Consider the following 13,721-nt stretch of genomic DNA (forward strand, 5'->3'; position numbering starts at 1 on the left):
CCACTAACTCATTGTCTGACCTCAAGCAAGTCATTTTCACTTCTCTGGGCCCCAGAAGAGGAACTCTAAAACCAGAGGGCTGGACTCAGGCCCAGTGCAGCTCTGGGAATCTGGGAATCCCCTCCATCCACTGTAGCAAAGTCAGACTTTTCTTAAAAGCCCTACAAGAGTATAAAATAAATCTTCCAATCTAGTTCCCCGTTAGAAAACACAACCAACCACTCACCACTAACAGACCAGCCAGCCTGTAAGTCCATTTCCTCTTGGATTTTATTTTCCAACATTCAGTGAGTGACACAGGTTTGCCAAGTTAGCTAGGCCTGGCTCTATTTCTACTTTCTCTGCAAATGTAATTTTAAAGGGAAGACAATCATCCAGGAGCCACCCTCCAAATCAGGCATTATGGGAGAGGTTTAAAGAGCATCTGTGAGACTAGGAAGCCACAAGGTGGCCAACTCCTCAGAAATCCAGGAAACTTGACTCAAACATTCATGAAGTCCTCCCCGCTCCCTGCTATGCCCGCACTACAAGCTGCTATACAAAAATCAACAGGAAACAGCCTGTGCCCTCCGCTAGCTTACCTCCTATGCAGGGCATGCAACATGCATCCAGATGAGGACCCTAACGGAAGCAATCAGGAAAGGTTTGATGGCAGACATGAGCCTTGAAGGACACTATCAATTTTAAATAATATACTGTGCTAATCACAACACTTACTGAAACTGTGGCTTAAGAGCCTTTAATTTAAGGATAAACAGGGCACTAGAGCATCTATTTAATAGTTGGAGATAAGAGTATGGTAAGGAGAACCACAACATTTAAGGGGGAAAAGCACAGGTAGGCTAGAAAATGAAGCTGAGGCACTACTCTATGTGAGAGGCAATGTGGACCAGCCACACTTGGAGTTTGGCAAGCCCTGCCTCTCATGCTTGCTGATTTTATGGTCCAAGGCATATTGAATTTTCTGGCTAAGTCTCAGTTTCCTCAACTCTAAAATGGGTATAGCAATACCTTTAACATTTAATTCACAGACTGTAACAAGGAACAAATGGAAGGGTATGTTAAGTACTTTAGAAATCCTATGTAAATGTCAATTATTACTCTTGGTAACATCATCATCATCACCGTCCTCGTTCTCATTTTATCAAGCTACAGAGGATCACACAAAAAGTCCCTCTCAGGAAGACAGAGAGGCTTTATTCAAATCTCTCACCCCAAAACACATAGGCTAATCTAACAATAAATAAGATAGTGAATACATAGTATGTCTTTTTTAAATGATCTTTATTCAACCAGTTGACTCTCATTTCACTACAACTCTGGATGTCCCTGGGTAACATTTCAGAACTTCCTTTAAGCAAAGATAATTGAAGATAAAATCTTGAGTTGTGAAATAGTCCTTAGCAAGAAGGCATTTTTGAGTCCCCACCCTCTTTCACTACTGCCAGTTGCTAATCTGATTTTCAATCATCAGTCCATCTTAAGAAACTCAGACTGTGCCCACCACAAGAAACTTTATTTAATTCTGAATAGTAATTCTCTCAAAAAAAAAAAAAACAAAACAATTCTGCTTTCGTTTTTCAAACTGGTCCAAAAGTAAATCATCAAAGCTTGAAGCTTCAGCTTTCTGTAGTCTTCCTAGATGACCCAAGACAGTCAGAAATAGAATGGTTTTAAAACCACACAAATACAGAGTGATTTTCCAATTCCTTCATATAGTTATTATACAGCCTTCAAAAGTCTCTCTCACTTTTATAATGCAATTTTCTATGGGATGCTAGAAAGAATTCTAGAATTGGTGTCAGAGGACCTTGTTTCAGATTCAATAGCTACGTAACCATGGGCAGGGCCCTCAAAATGTCAGGGCCTCAGTTTCCCCATCCAAAAAAAGTACAGGGTGGTATTAAATAACCTCCAAGGTACCGAGATCTATTATCTTATAATTGTTACAATGTGTCCACTAAAAAAAATCCAGTGCTGTATAGCTGACTCAAGATACATTGACATCTACACAGGTGTAATTTTGTATACAATAGAAAAATATTTGTGTCCCTGTCTAGATCTCTCTTGACAGGAGGTAAAGTCCACACGATAGTGTGACTGAAAAAAAAAAACATGAAAGGGGGAAAAAGGCAACCAAGCCAAGGTAGATACTACTGAAGGGGGGTGGGGGGAATCAAGCTTGGACAAGGTTGGCTTTTTTAAAAATCTGGATGTATAATTTCATCAGTGTGAGATAGCCTAATAAAAGGCACACTCCCTGAGGGTGGGCTCTTTTGGCTTTGTATGCTCAGGACGATCACACAGCATCTGGCACACAGCAGAAGCTTTAAGAGATGTTTGTTGACCAACTGGACACATGTTCCATCCACTAACAGTGTTCTAGAGTTGTCTAGAAGCACCAAGAGGTTAAGTCAAGTGTCTCTCTATGGTCACAGGCAGGACCCCACTCAGGTTCTCCTGATCCAATGCCCTTCAGGTCTCCACTACACCACGGGACGAGGCCTTTGCCAATACCAATTAATTAAACTGTGAACACAACAAGCAGTAGATATTTTTATACTCATTCAACAGAAGAGGAAATGAATACGCACAGATGTTACCTGTTTTGCCCACCCAGAGAGGAGTCTACACTCACAGCCCTCCAGAGTTCCCTTCTCTCACTTCAGTAAAGCAGGGCTATTACCAAGAGTAAGGCTCTCACTCCAGAGGCTCTTTATTTGTTATTAGTAACACCAAACAACATTCTCAGATTGTAAAGTCCTCTGAAGAACCAAGTACATCACACATTTTATGGCCACCCTCTGGTTAGAAGTCCATGGTTTCTAAAGTAATTGTTATGATGTGTTAAGCCCACAACATGCAAACACATGTGTGCACATAGATACATACATGTACATACACACATATATGCACTAGAACAAACACGTGGTCAGAATGTTCTAGCTCGAAAGACTCTTGTGGCAATTTTTCAACCATGAAAAAATAAAGGAGGTGAAGCCACAGAAACTCAGCCCTGATTTTTTACAGTCCTGCACCTGGGACTGAATTTACCTCTTCCCCAAACTGATTTTTCTCTCTCTCATAGAAATACTGGGCAGATGTATGAGCCACAAGGCAGAGGTAAAGATAATTTGCAGGTAGCAAGGGGAGTAGACTCTAAGTTCATCAAGGGAAAAGCCTACTTTGGTTCTTCTTTCTGTCTATGGCATGGCCAGAGAATGGTGCAGAGCTGAATAATACAGATCTAGTAATACCAGCAGGAGGATGTGCAGGTTCCCTCTCTGGGACTGCCAACTGCCTGGGACAAAGCATAAAATCTGGATGGAAGCAAACAAATGACTCCAAGCAGGAACAAAAAGACAGACCTCCGTCTCCCCTGCAACTTATTTCTTAACCATTTCTTAGGATCTGTCTCTGCTTTCAAAGCATGGCTCAGGGGCTACCTCATTTATAAGGCCTTTCTTGATCTGGATTGTTAATGCTCCTTTTCTCCTAAAATTGTATATATTTGTACAGGTTTGGGAAATATGAGGAACATGGTCAAAAAAGTACTGAATTTGGAGTCAGAGGAAATGTCTCTTTCCCTATCATTTACTATCTCTATGATCTTGGACAGAGGTCTCTTCACTTTCCTCACCTGAAAATGAAAATATTGGACTAGTTTGCCTTTAAGATCACTTAAGGCTCCCGATCAATCATTCTAGCATAAAATTTATATTAGAAAGGTAGCATGGCATAATGGATAGAGTGTTAGTTTTGGAGTTAGAAAGACCTGGGTTCAAATCCCATCTTGAATGCCCATTAGACATAAGATCCAGGGGCCTTAAACTCTCAACTTCAGCCTCCTCATTTATAAATGGGGGATAATCATGATGGCAGAACCTATCTCACAAGGTTGGTGTGAAGCTTAAAAGACTTCTTCTATAAATATGTATGTGTGAGTAGGGGGAGAGAGTGAAAGAGAGCACCAGCTCTTTGCAAATTTTAAAATACAATGTAAAGTTAATCACTATTGATTTTTTTTGTTATTTGTTTCCATAGCACCCGGCCCTTAGCAGGTGCCTGATAAAAGTTTGTTCATTGACCATGCACCTATCTGCACACGTGTTGACGGGGCTTATCTCCACTGTGTCTTTGTATCCCCAGTACCCACAACAGTGTAGTCGTCATACATGGCAGATGCTGACAGACTGATAAGGAAGCATACAGCTAAAAACTTAGAAATGGAGTCCAACTTTATGAAATCCAGGTTTCTGAAAATAAAACTCATACCTTTGAAATGGTCACACAGTTCAGCGACATTTTTAGTCACAATGAGAAAACATGCAAGAGTTTGGAAAATGTCAAATAAAAGAGACAACAGAGCTCAATTCTACAAGTCAGCAAGAATGTCTTCACCTTAAACCCCATTTCTCATGGCTGTTCCTTTAGCCAAACCGATCTAGGCCCAGTGTATGGGCTGGAGGGATTGTGATATGTTGGCCTCCTGTGGGGAGGGCAAACAGTTTGTGTAGTAGCTTGGCTCTCACACTCAGTCTGGGGGTTCCTTTCTAATTTTTTGTATGCCGTTGACCCCTTTGTTAGTCTGGGGAAAACTATGTGCAAAACAAGAGGCAGAATGTCAGAGTGGGCAAGGGTTCAGCCTTGGATCCAGGTAAACCTAGATTCAAATCCCGAGACATTATTTGTGTAGCCATTGACAAGACACCTTGAGAACCTCCACACAACTCTCTAAAGTGTCTAAAGCTACAGAAGAGGTGCCCACCTGCCTCAGGGGAGGGAGATGGCACACAGGGATTTCCATACACTAATGAAATCACAGCTTGGGACGAAAGACAAAAGTGCCAATAGGACCATGTTAAATGCTGGGGATGGAAGCTCAGAAAAATCTCAAATAGTTCTTGTCCTCCAGGATTTTGTTCTACTATTGCTAAAGACTGCAGACTGCCATGGTAAGCCAGCATTCAATTCCCTTCATTAGTTCTCAAAAGTCAGCCTCTAAGACACTGTCCACTTTCCGAAAACAACAACGATGCTTATGTCCATGCACTAATATTAGTCAGGACAAGCGGCTAATCCTGAGCTCTGCTCTTTAGGGACAGCAAGTCAGCAACATGGAATACAGGACGATAACTAATATCACACATCTAACAGAGATGGCCTATGAATGCAGGAAGTGTGAGTGTATGTGTACATGTGTGTGTTTGTTTTGAACAAAATCAAACCAACAGCAAATAAGGCAAAACATTTGCCGTGTGTAGACTCTGCTTAAACCAGGTCTATCCCAGGGCAGATTGACTCAGAAAAAGAAATCCAAGCCAAATTTAAATTTTATTTTTCTGCTGTCTGTACTCTGGTTTCTTCATAAGCTGCCCATTTAAAAAAAATCACAAACAGATTTCCTATGGAGCCTAGAAAGTCATCTGATAATACTTTCTCAACAATTCTCTGAAAGTGGATAATTTTGTTTACTGACTTTTTTCTTTAGCTTTGTTCTCCTCCCTTTAAATAAGGCAACCGTTTCCAAATCTATCCTACATATTTTCATCTTTTTTTTATTCTATTAATTCATTTATTTTTTCTACTACATGATGCCTCTGTTTAGGTTCTTAAAGAACAAAGAGGGTTATCCTCTTTAAAAACAGAATACCAATGTAGATGATGTCTTGTCTTGTCATGTTTCAAACATATTGCATGAGATCCAACATAGAGGCCAACATAATTCATCTCAGTGCTACAGGATGATAGGCTTCTACCAGAGTTTTGTTAAAAGGGCTTGTAAAGAAAAATCACTAAGGACAGATATTCCATTTGGAACATGCAGAACCTTCCATGGCTGATAAAGGAAAGAAAACCTTGAGAGGCCTTTCAGCTCTGCGTTGGATTAGCCAAAGGGCAGCCTGTACTTCCAAGACAGGGGAAAAAATGTACAATAGGCAACAAAGTAAGCTCGAAGGTTATGCGAAAAGACACCAAAATTACTTCTGCAACTTAAGCTGTAAATTCATTTTATCCAATGTTTCCTGCTATTTCTTTCATTTACACTATACTAAATAAGTCCCCTAAGGACTAAAGTCATACCTTATTATTTTGGGATCTTCCCTGGAGTCTAAAGCAATGCCTTGCACATAAATCAGAATGATAAGACTGTTTCATCAGTTGGAAGAATCCTGAGAGACCATCTAGTCCAGATCTTTTATTTCAAAGACAATCAAGCCAACAAAAGGGACTCGAATTTGTCAAGGTCCTACGGTGAGTTAGAACTGGAACTCACAGTATTTGCAAAATGAACGAATAAATGATGATATGTTCTAGTCTCATGGGAAGCATTCTGCAAACTTTAAAGCACTATAGGATATTAGCCATTTATTATGATGATCACTTGCTTTTGCCTGCAAACACTTAGCAGAAGATGGTATCTCACTTTGAAAGTGGTTCAAAGAATTAAGCTGAAACCAGTTATTATATTCTCAGACTTTTAAATCCAAAACTTCATAGTAAAAGACCCATACTGCTTCCTAACAAGCCCAGTGCTTTCTTCCCAAATCACGCATCTCTTCTTGAGATTGCAACCTGGACAGACCAAGCAGGCCCTAGTGATCCATCCTCTAGGTGACAAATTTTGAAATTCTCCCAGGTTTTCTGATAATAATGTTACACTCAATCTGCATAGGATCACAGGATCACACAGGCATAGAAGAAGAAGAAGCTTCAGGGGTCATTAGTGAAGCCCCTATCCCTGTTTACAGATGAGGATATGGAAGTATAGAGAGCCTATGAGATTTACCTACATAGGCAACAAATAAGAAGCAGAACCAGGATCTGGGGAACCTGAGCCCTTGTAATTCTCCATCCAGCATTCTTTGTCACAACCCCAAGCAACTTCCTTTGATTTCAGAAAGCAAGAAACCATCCCAGAAAATTCTAGTCCCTGAAGAAACCAAAAATATATGGCTCTTATAAACAGGTAGGATATGGAGCATATGATAGAGAGAATTTGTTGGCATGTCCTTATCTCTGACCCAAAAACAGGCATCTGAGAAGCATTGTGGTCCTAGAGGGAGGGCCAATCCGTGGCTATGAAGCTGCTCTGCTCAGTACAGAGCTAACTGGTCAGGAAGGGGATGGAACTCCCAGCTTTAACCTCATTAGCACCACATGAATTAATGGGCCCAGTCTCTCCACAAATACAGATGAATAGATTACAAATGCTTCCCACTCCTTTAGCACTCTGGAGAATTTTATCAACAGGAAACAAAAGCGCTACACCTCTTTAATGAAGTGTCTGATTTTTTTTTTCTTTTCAAATTAGAAAAACCCAAAGACTGTAGCCCAGGGAACAGCTAAATATTTAGACTGTTACATGAGTTACCAAGACCCATCCACCCCCTGTGGCCCTGTTTTTTGACCATTTAAGAAGAAAACTTCAGATGGGCAAGCTTACAGTTGTATGGATGTATGTACACAGTATGAGCCTCCCTCCACTAACGCATCTCAAGCCAATCTGGAAAAGCTGGCGGGCCTGTGTTTATAGCAGAAACCCTGGCCCCAACTCACATCCCACAGCAGGCACTACAACAGCATTAACTTATTGAATCCTTTGACATGTGCTTGGCTTCAGGCCATCTGCTGAGTGCTGATATTTTCCCCTTCATGTCTAGATTTGACATAGTTTTACAATATAAATAAACAAACCCAATCAGCTGTGATTATTTCATTTACCCAAAGACAATCCTTTCTTCCCATCCAATCCTAAACTGACAAGCACATATTCACTTGGTAGAAAGTTATTTTTGAGGCAGTTAATTTTGCTTATATGTTTGGCAGATGAAACACAGTATAACTTTGAAAATTTAAATCACATGCACACCACCTAACAAGTCAGATTTTCTTTTCTTCCTCCATTTAATGCCTTCTACCTTCTTACAGATCTTTGATTTGCCCACTGCAATTGTGACTCTGGGTGCTGGAGTAGTGATTGATTCCCTAAGGCAACTCAACTACCCCATGCCATGAGTGTGCTCCACACAACTGTCAGCAAGGTGAACAGTCAATACCAGCCTAAGCCCCACAGTCTTTTCTCCTCCTTCATCCCATTTCTAACAGCTTTAAGGGCCAGGGGGCAGTTAGGAAGCAAAGCTCATTACTAATTGCACTCACCTGTCACAGTAAGCCAGCAGTATCTACAGAACACCCAACCTGGGGTGGTGCGGCTCCTGCTCCACTGGGTCGGCGCCTGAGTTAAGAAAAAAAAAAAAGGAAGAAAAATGACTCATTACAAGGGCCACAGAATGTCAGTTCTTGCGGTGTCTGTTCAAGACGACACCAAGAAAGATCTCTTAGCTCAGGTGACCTCCGACAAACTTGATTGCTCCGACCCTCCACGATTCCGCTTCAGCCCAGATCTAAAACCTGAAGGGAATTTCTCTGTTCCAGGCACGCACTCCATAAAGGCGACAGATAACACTCTAGGTCTCGCATCTCCGCAATATTCAAACAGTTCAGGGGGAAAAGTGTGAGCAGATCCCCAAGCACTTGTTTGCTGCAGGAGAAGGGGATGGCATCCTTTGCGATGCTGGGCATCCTCCGCCGGCTTCCCAAACACAAACAGGCTACGTTCCCAAACCTCATGTGTTCGGGCCCCCGTTTTCACCTTTCCCAGCCCCCCAACCCGGGCACCACGGGCACCCCACAGACCTGGGTTTTCCCAAAGCGTGCAGCCGGAGGATTTTTTTCCCAAGATTGTTTCCTCAAGGAGATACACTCGCGCATTGCCTTGCCCCCTCCACACTCTCACCCCCGGACCTATTTCCTGCCACTGGTTCCTAGCTCCTAACTTGGGGCTGGGAGAGGGAGCGGGACCGAACCCTCCAGTTGTTCTGGCTAGCGGAGGGGGGACCTATATGCCAAGGGGGTAGGGGGGCAGATCGCTGACAAGGGCACTCCAGCTGTGTGCCAGCAGCCCCGAACCCTGCGGAGCCCCGAGCGCCGGGGAGGGCGGAGCAGAAAAGTTCTGCTCCGTCTCCCTCGGCCACTTCCCTGCACGCTGGCCGCTGTCCCCCGGCCCGAGACCGTACCTCGTCGCCCCCAGGAGAGGTGCCCGCTTCGCTTCGGGAGCCGGGCTCGGAGAGCGTTAGCAGCTACTTTGTCATTCCATGTCCCCGCAGCTGGAGCTCGGTCCCGTTAGGATGGACGCGGGCTCGCCACCCTCCTGCGTCTCGTCCCGTCCCGTCCCGTGCCGTGCCGTCGGGTGCCTCGCCTTTCTCTCGCTCCGTCCACCTCCCCTCTGCTCCTCCTCCGGCCGCTGCTTCTCCTCCTCCCCCTCCTTCTTCTTCTTCTCCTCCGCCACCTCCACCACCACCTCCTCCTCCTCCTCCTCCCACCCCTGTGAGTTGCAGGAAACGGTTCAGCAGAACATCCACATGGTTACTGCACTTGGGCTCCGCTTCGCCGCGGCTTATATACCCCTCGTGGCTCCCTGGGCAATGTAGTCCAAGTCAAGGGTCTCGCAGGCGCCTCCGGCGGTGAAACAAAACTACAATTCCCAGAATGCCTCGGGTTTCCCGGGCTGAGGTTCCAAATAGTCTCCCTGGCTTTGGGGCATCTGGGGAACGGAGAGTTCTGGGGAAGCGAGAGCAGTGGGAGCTTTCTGGCTTGTCGGGGTCCGAGGGAGGGTCGTTTTGTGTGGTCTTCTAGGAACCAGACAGTTTCCCGACCCTGCCCTGGCAGGCTGGGCTGGGAGCCTTAAGGTCCGAGGCGGCGTGCCTCCAATCTCCCGGGCCCCTCCCCACCCCAGACCCTCGAAGGATAGCCTCTTAGGCAGCCTCTGGGCCGGGATTAGACTTATATTTTGGGAAGTTTTTGCTTTGTTTCATTTTAATGGGCTGTCAACTCCAGTTTGGGCCAATACACCCTGGCCAAGAACTTCAAAAATCCACCCAACGCACAAAAATGCCAGTGCAGTCGCTCCCCCGTTAGAAGGCGCGCTCCCCTGGAAAAGAGAACGAGGGGTTGGTTGGGTTGGTTGGTTGGTTTGGGGCGGGGGTCAGTCTTGCTTTTCTCTGTATCCCCAGGGCTTAGTGACTGCTGGATGCCAGCTCCGACTGAAGGATGAAGACCCAAGGTTGCCTTTAACTCCCAAACCCCAGCCCTGGAGTGGCATGTCAGCGATGGGACTTGCATGGGAGGCTGAGGGGGTCATCCGAGGGGGTCTACACGGGACGGACCTCGCGGAAGGGGCGCACATGGGGCACCGGGCACACACTGGCGAGTCCTTGGGGACTCTTCTACCTAGGGGCGGGCGGTATGAAAACTTGATTATCCGGGGCTAACCAATGAACGTTACGATTTGTTAATGAAGAGATTTGGAAGCGAATACACGCACGAGCGCGAACACTAGCATTCCAAACAAAATCAGAACCATCGAGGGCGACATGCAGCCCTGAAAGCACCTAAACTCGAAGCGTCGTTTTAAGTCTCTGACAAAGCAGCAGACTGGAGGGCAGGAGCTTGGAGCCAGAGGACTAATCTTCATTCCTCCTCTTACTTCCTGCCCCCCTCCAAAGCTTCTAAGCAGGGGGCTATAAACTAGCGGCTTGCGGGTTCGCTTTCAGCATTGATAACTGTTAAAACACACATTTGTTTTGTTTTCAAAGCAGGCCATTCTGCCCCAGGGTGATAGCACCCACGAAAGGTGCCCTCTGCCAATCAGTCAACCAACAAGAATCTATTACGTTCCTATCATGTGCGTGGCTCTGCGCTAGACGCTGGGGATTCAAGGACAAAAATGAAATAGCCCTTGTCCTCAAGGAGCTTCCATTCTATGGCGAAGGCAATACATATACAGGTACATAATACCGTGTCCCAAAAGTCTTAGTGCATATCCAAGCTATTAAAGTTTAAAGCTGAACTAAGACTTTTGGGACATACGGTGCAGTAAATAGAAAGCAAGACAATTTGGAGTGAGGCATTAAGGCATTAACTTGGGGGGGGGTGGCGTGGGGAGGGGGTATTGAGAAAAGCCTCTTGTTAAAGGTGGCCCTTGAACTGAGCTTTGAAAGAAGTGAAATTTTAAGAAGCCATGGATGGTAGTACATCCCAGACATGGGAAATAGTCAGTACAAGAATAGAGGGAGGACAGTGCCATGTCTGAAGGACAGAAGGAAGGACAATTTGGTGGCATGATGGAGCATCATGGGGAATAATAAAGAGTAAGACTGGACAGGTAAATGGGAACCAGTTTGTAAAATGTCAGAGGAGTTCTGGAAGGCTTTAAATGCCATCGGAGGACACTATATTGAGCCTTGGACACCTGGTAAATCACTCCAGGTTAAATCAGTTTGTTGGCTTGGTCAAGTCATTTTCTCACTACCTTAGATTAACCAAAGGAAAAACAACAGAAATCTACCCATATTGCATCGTTATAGGGCTTCAATGGAATTCACGTTGGTTTTAGGCATCTGTTTGACACTTCATGACCCCATGGACCATACCCTCTATGGGTTTTTCTTGAAAAAGATGCTTATGTGTCATTTTCTTCCCAGTAGATTAAGGCAAATAGAAGTTAAGTGATTTGCCTAAGATCACGCAGCTAATAAGTGTGTGAAGCTGTATTTGAATTCAAGTGTTCCTGTTTCCAAGCCCAGTACTCTATCCACGTAGCCATCTAGCTCCTCTATGATTTTAACATCACTGCAAATACAAGTAGAAGACCGGGGGAAGGAGAAGCAGCATCACTGACTGACTGTACACTTCATTCATCATTTTTGTAAAAAGCACCTGCTAGCCCACTTTATCGTAGAAAAAACTATAAAGTCCACAAAGTTTGTCATGTTCCTTTCCTTTTTTGTTTTCATTCCCTCCTTCCTTTTGAAACTACCTTCACTCTTTCAACTTTCCCCCTAGTTCCCGGTGCTTCTATGCTCCCCCCCAAGCTACCAGACTCCTTTTCCACCCCCAGTCCTACCTAGATCCCTTCTCCTCTGCAGCCCAAATCAATTCAACAAAAATTTATTAAACACTTATCACATGCACATTATTATATTAGATACTTCCCCTCCTTGGCAGTCCCCAGAGCTTAAATATATCTCATCTTTCTCTTCCCTAGTATCACTTCACCAGGTGAGAATTTGCTTGTCTCATCACCTAAGGTCCTGCTTCTCTATTTTTAAAGGTGGCAATGGTAGGCCACAATAAGAGTTTTATGCATCATCCTTTCCAGGCATTTTAGTAAGGGTTTGGGGGAGAAACATTAACCCAAACAAATTACTCTAATGGCCAGAATTTCAGGCAAGTGGCAGAATGATAGAAGAAATTTCAGGGGTGGGAGAAAGGGGTCAGTTGGTACCTTTCAAGTCACAACCTAAAAGTGATTGGCCCAGTTTGACATCACTAACCCTGGAGTCTGACAGCTACCAAAAAAATTTATCTACCAAGATCGTTCTGATATAATCAGAGTGAGAGTGTTTTGCCCATCCCTAATCTGTGAAGAGAAGGAAGTTTTAGTTTTTGCCAAAGGCCCTCATCTTCCTTGACCTCCTTTGTAGCATCTGACTGCAGCTAACACCTACTTCTGGGTTTCAAAGACCTCTCATTCATCTGACTGGGCTCTTTCTCCCCGCTTTGCTAATTCCTTTACTTTTTAAGATCATTGTTCCCCCAAGGCTCCATCTTTGATCCTCTTCCCTTTTCTCCCTCTACTCTCTCTGTTGGCAATCTTATTCATTCCTAGGGCCTCACTCTGATTCCTATGCAGATGGTTCCTAGCCTGACCCCAGTGATGAACTCCAGACCCACATTTCCAATGACTGGTGGCTCAGCTTTACCTGGATGTTCCACAGCAACTCAAAATCAAATGTGCTACCCAAGAGACAGGGTACAGATGCAGACCTGGCCCAGACCTTGATCCCTAGCCAGAACTGTATGCTCTAACTGCCTATTGAGCACATCTTTTCCTAGATGAGTAATAACCACCTCAAATATAACATGTTCAAAGTCAAGCTAATCTTTCCCTTTAAATTTTCTTTTCCTTCTAATAATGGGCTTGATTACAGATCGAGATGGAAGCAAACTCAAAAGTGATCTAGCTCAACCCCCACATTTTGCAGAATAGGAAAGAGAAGTGAAATGACTTGCCCAAGGTAATACAAATAGTGAATATCAGAGGTAGAGTCTGGATCCAGGTCTTTTGACTCTAGAGACCCAAGATCTTTTCACTGTGCCATACTGTTTACCTGAGGCCAGGAACTCAGCTCAATTATAATGTCAAATCATTCTACAGAACAGAACATAGGCTCAGACATTTAGAGTTGAAAAGGACCCCGCAGGCCATCTAGAGTAATCCCCTTAATTTACAGATGACACAAGTGAGGCCCAGAGAGGTCAAACAACTTGCCCAAGGCTACACAAATCTTCAGTGCCTTTGCTATTTTCATGGTTAGCTGCATCGGATCTCTGCTTGAAAACGTGCTGTCTTTGACTAATTCTTTTTCTTCAATAAACATATCACACTGGTTATGATCAATAAGCATTTATTAAGCACCTACGATATACCAGTTTGTCCTTAAATTTCCTTTCTACTAGTGTATGCAGTACACCTGTCACATATGGTATTTATTGTCTGCATGATCTTGGCAAGAACTTTTTCTCCCTGGACCGTAGTTTCTCCCTCTATAAAATACAAAATGATACATTCTATAGAGGGAGATAACATATGTGTG

At 44.1% G+C, this 13,721-nt stretch overlaps 1 protein-coding gene across 5 annotated transcripts in view; it reads right to left on the minus strand.

The window, feature by feature from the left end:
- ITPR1 (inositol 1,4,5-trisphosphate receptor type 1) overlaps positions 1-9,260 on the minus strand; it is a 384,526-nt gene extending 375,266 nt beyond the window's left edge. For all 5 annotated transcript variants that reach the window (XM_072598619.1, XM_072598616.1, XM_072598617.1 and 2 more), the window contains exons 1-2: positions 9,081-9,260; positions 8,164-8,239 (exon numbers count right to left, since the gene is read on the minus strand). The gene's annotated coding sequence lies outside the window, so the exon portion shown is untranslated. The remainder of the gene's footprint in view (positions 1-8,163; positions 8,240-9,080) is intronic.
- Positions 9,261-13,721: the final 4,461 nt, after the last annotated feature.

This window comes from Notamacropus eugenii, chromosome 3 (assembly GCF_028372415.1).
Source record: "Notamacropus eugenii isolate mMacEug1 chromosome 3, mMacEug1.pri_v2, whole genome shotgun sequence".
NCBI lineage: Eukaryota > Metazoa > Chordata > Mammalia > Diprotodontia > Macropodidae > Notamacropus > Notamacropus eugenii.